At 34.8% G+C, this 4,908-nt stretch overlaps 1 long non-coding RNA gene across 1 annotated transcript; it reads left to right on the forward strand.

Annotated features, from left to right (window-relative positions):
- The first annotated feature begins 2,269 nt into the window (after nt 1–2,269).
- Nucleotides 2,270–3,672, forward strand: LOC107565865 (uncharacterized). The gene is made up of 3 exons (XR_001606438.1): nt 2,270–2,414; nt 2,699–2,831; nt 3,617–3,672. It is a non-coding gene; the product is annotated as an uncharacterized lncRNA (long non-coding RNA).
- Nucleotides 3,673–4,908: the final 1,236 nt, after the last annotated feature.

Here is a 4,908-nt window from a genome sequence, read left to right on the forward strand (position 1 = left end):
TTGAGATAGTGAATTGGTGGGTTTTTGTGAAATGTGAGCCACAATGTCTAGGACATAAAATTTACTCATGCCATAATGCAATTATTATGTTTATTCACATTTTCAGCTTTAAAGGATTATTTCACTCCTGAATAAAAATTTAATTCATTTATTCACCCCCATGTCATCCAAGATGTTCATGTCTTTCTTTCTTCAGTCGAAAAAAAATTTAGGTTTTTGATTTATATAAATTTTAACCACAAATAATCGTCTTGCACTAGCTCTGCGATTGGTGTCTTCGTCTGTGTACTCTGGTTCAAAAAGGTAGGCTAGGGCGAAAAACTCAATTTCTCCTCCAACTTCAAAATCGTCTGACATTGATGTTTTACCTTTTTTTGCAAAGGGCATTTGACTTTCTATGCATGTTCGCTTTGTAAACGCACTGGTTTGGTACTTCCGCTTACATCCCGTGTGACCTTTCCAAAGTGACTATACGTAACGCGTGAAGTCGTGAACACTGAGCTAGTGCAAGACGAGCATTTGTGGTTAAACATTTTTATTTTATTTTTTTTGTAGAAAATGACGTTTTCAATCGTTTTGTTATTTAAGACCCTTATTTCTCGGCTGGGATTGTGTGGAGCCCTTTGAAGCTGCATTGAAACTGCAATTTGGGCCTTCAACCCGTTGGTCCCCTTTGAAGTCCACTACATAGAGAAAACTCCTGGAATGTTTTCCTCCAAAAACTTGACAGAAGACAAAACGACATGAACATCTTTGGTGGTGAGTAAATGATCAGGACATTTTTATTCTGGAGTGAGCTAATCCTTTAAGTAAGCAACTGGCAGCAAAACTGGCACTGTCTGGCCATTGTCTCGTACACGTAACTCAGCACCACCAAAACACCCATCTGCTTCAAAGCAACCCCAGCAGGAGCAGGTAGCTGGATCACGTACACCTCTACCAGCTCAAACTGCACCACACAGCCCTGCTTTTACATTGCCATACTGGATTCAGCAGCTTGGAGGCAACTATTCCACATTGAGTTCAACACCATTCACAGCATTGTCAAAGCAGAACGAAAACCTGCTGTGCAAGTCCAATTTTTACCAATGCATCTGCAAGTCTGAATTACATTCCTGCACATTATTCCAGTGAATTGTAACTCAGGTAGGTGTTGTGTGTTCTTACCAATGAAGAGGTTTAGGATGCAGGCCCTTCTTCCCTAGCAGACTTCGTCCTGAAATCTAAAATCCTGAAACATAAAAATGCATTGGTGATTTAAAAAAAAAATTGTTTTTTGCCTATTCATGTCTTTTTATTTATTTACTTTTAATTGAGTCCTGATGTCCTCTATACAGAGGCCATAGCATAGCATATTCATAAAATATCAGTTTTCACTTATCAATATAAGTGCTATTATTCAAAATGTGTTCTTATGCTCTAGTCTAAACAATGTAATGACATGAAAAAATACTAAATTCACAAAACTTTTTTTTTGGGGGGTGGGGGGGTTAAAATAGAATTCTAATTGAGCTTTTTTATTGAATAAACATTATACATGCACTTTCGTTCAAATGCAGATACTGAACATTATACAAGTATTTATACATAAATAAATAAAGATCATGCAAATGGAACAATGGGGCATAAATTATCAGATAACAGTCAACAACTTGAATTTGTACATGTGAAATTTGGTCAAAATATATGAGTAAACGAATTAAATAAAATCATTTTGAATCCTCTTTATAATATTCAGTGAAGCCAAAAAGTATATTTTTTACATAAAAGTGAGAGCCTCATCTGGGAACACTTTCTGTATCTCAAATATAGCTGAATAAGTACAAAGCCAAAATAAATGCAAAGCTTTTTAATGATTAGTTTAATGAATAGTTAAAATACAGTTTATATTGATCCCTTTTTAAAATTTCTGAAGTAAGTTTAAAGTTGTTTTTAAATGTACAGGGTTAGGTAAGGTTAACATCATTTGAAATTACACACATCGAAACGTGACTTTTGAACCCTCTTTTTTTATTTATTTATAAATATATAGATTACTAAATAAGGACTATGTGAGAGTTTGTGCTTGCTCTACTGACTATACACTTCACAAACAAGACACATTCAGAAATACTCTAAATGATATCTAACTTAAACAGTTTAACTATATGCTTTTAATAAATATTTTAATTCCTGTACTGACGTACGGAAAAACTACACTACCCACAATTCAGTTGGTGGAGGCTGGCTGTGACGTCACCGCCAGCTGATAGATGTCACATGACCGACATTTTTTATTTCAGATACAGACAGCGACAAGTCGGAAACGAATGTATCTTTACGTTAACCAGCTTTACGCACTGTTTCCCCCCTCATATCGAAACAGGTGTTCACATTATGAATTAGCTGTTTACATCAGCGCACCCAAGTAGTCGGTAAGTTTACTGAGCACAGTTATCATTGCAGTAGGTTGCATTCAGCCTAAATGATATGAGATATGATATGATATGAGACATTATTTAATGAAAAACATGATTTATTCCCATCACACATGCTGTACAATAACTGTTTCGGTATAAATGAACGTCCTTCAGAGCTGTTATAGAAAAAACATATAGAAAAAATAGCATGGTCAGGTTTTAAACCAGTTGTGGGCAGGTTTAACCAGGTGTTTTTAACCAGGTGCCACTTGACTGTGATACTTTTGTGTGTTCACTAGTCTCAGGTTGTCATCGAGCTAAAGACTGTAAGCCAACATGAGTCCAGAAGGAAAGACCCTGCTGAACATCATAATCCTGGGCTTGGGGTTCATGGTTATGTTTACTGCCTTCGGCACGTGCGGGAATATTGAAGTAGGTTTTGAGCTTTTTCACACTTAGAAATGCATGATCTGATGAATGTTATCACATCAGATTTGGGTTTTGAGCTTTTTCACGCTTAGAAATGCATGATCTGATGAATGTTATCACATCAGATTTGGGTTTTGAGCTTTTTCACGCTTAGAAATGCATGATCTGATGAATGTTATCACATCAAAAGCTTTTTCACACTTAGAAATGCATGATCTGATGAGTGTTATCACATCAGATTTGGGTTTAAAGCTTTTTCACGCTTAGAAATGCATGATCTGATGAAAGTTATCTCATCAGATTTGGGGTTTGAGCTTTTTCACGCTTAGAAACGCATGATCTGATGAATGTTATCACATCAGATTTGGGTTTAGAGCTTTTTCACGCTTAGAAATGCATGATCTGATGAGTGTTATCACATCAGATTTGAGTTTTGAGCTTTTTCACGCTTCGAAATGCATGATCTGATGAATGTTATCTCATCAGATTTGGGTTTTGATCCTTTTCACACTTAGAAATGCATGATCTGATGAGTGTTATCACATCAGATTTGAGTTTTGAGCTTTTTCACGCTTCGAAATGCATGATCTGAGGAAGGTTATCACATCAGATTTGGGTTTAGAGCTTTTTCACGCTTAGAAATGCATGATCTGATGAAGGTTATCACATCAGATTTGGGTTTTGAGCTTTTTCACGCTTAGAAATGCATGGTCTGATGAATGATATCACATCAGATTCGGCTAGGCTTATAAGAATGTATTCAAACCAACATTTTCACTTTTTTCCAGCAAACCGTAATAAAGAGTTTCAACAGTACAGAGTTTCATGGAAGTGGCTACACAAGGTATTCGTTTTCTTCATTTCTTCCTTCATAGCCACATTCTTTATAGAGCTATCCACCCACTTTTTTCAGTGGCCTTCAGGTGCCAGAAGTAACTTTCTCATTCGCTTTTTTTCAATGGGTATTAAAAAGACTTCAGTCACTCAGCTCCCGTATGAAGCACAACATTAGAAATGCTGATTTGAAAAGGATATAAAATTGCGAGATTGTGTACTAGACGTCTTTTATGCATAGTTAATTGCATAAGCATTGCAAATGACACAAAAAAATGGCAGTAAAAAGTGCATTTATTAAAAATGTTACGAAAATTGTAATAGAAGTGTATTGTAAAATATCCACATACACATAAAAGCGATGAATGGGATTTTTACTTTCAGAATCCCACAGCTGTGCTCTATTTCTGCTGAAGTCATGTGACATGTTTTGGCCTCTGTACGCTTTTTGAATGAGATTTATGATGGTTGATGGATGAAAATCAGGGTCATCTGATGTTGTGCTGTAATCTAATAAATCTCTCTTTGACCTCAGGAATCACATTGACCATGGTTATGTAACAAAAGCACTGTCTGTTCTCAAAAAAACACAGAACTTTGAAATAGAAATGTAAGCGTTTGGCATGTGACTGTGTCATTTATTCAGCACGGACTCTATAGAATTTCCCTTCCATGAGAAATTTTATAATTTTGCCATTTTATTTATTTATTTTGTGATGACATATGTTAGGGCAGTTGTAAAGCAGTTGTTAATATTTAAATTGTTTAATGAACATTATTAATCTTTAAATAAACGATTCATCATTTTTTGTATTATGAATAATAATAATATTAACCCAATACGTCTCACATATGTACACACCTCAAAAGAATCTAATATACTGTATCTAATCTAATCTAATATATCACTAGATTAGATTAGATATATTAGATTCTTTTGAGGTGTGTACATATGTGAGACGTATTGGGTTAATATTATTATTATTATTTAATGTAAGTGTTTCAGTTGCCTCTAACCATTGTAAGTGAGCAGATTGTAACTTTCTCTCTTCTTGGATTAAATTAAACTCTCTGATCTAGTTTTTCTCAATGTAAATATTTGAGTCATATTATTACTGTTGTCACATGTTTATTTTATACCAATATACGACATTGTATTTGTTTATGAGTTATGAGAAAAATGGTTACAATTGCCACTTGTTTCCCCTTCTGTAAATAAAAAGTAATAACCTGTAGAATGATTTTT

This window comes from Sinocyclocheilus grahami, unplaced genomic scaffold (genome assembly GCF_001515645.1).
Source record: "Sinocyclocheilus grahami isolate Dianchi unplaced genomic scaffold, SAMN03320097.WGS_v1.1 scaffold1032.1, whole genome shotgun sequence".
In the NCBI taxonomy this organism is placed as follows: Eukaryota; Metazoa; Chordata; class Actinopteri; order Cypriniformes; family Cyprinidae; genus Sinocyclocheilus; species Sinocyclocheilus grahami.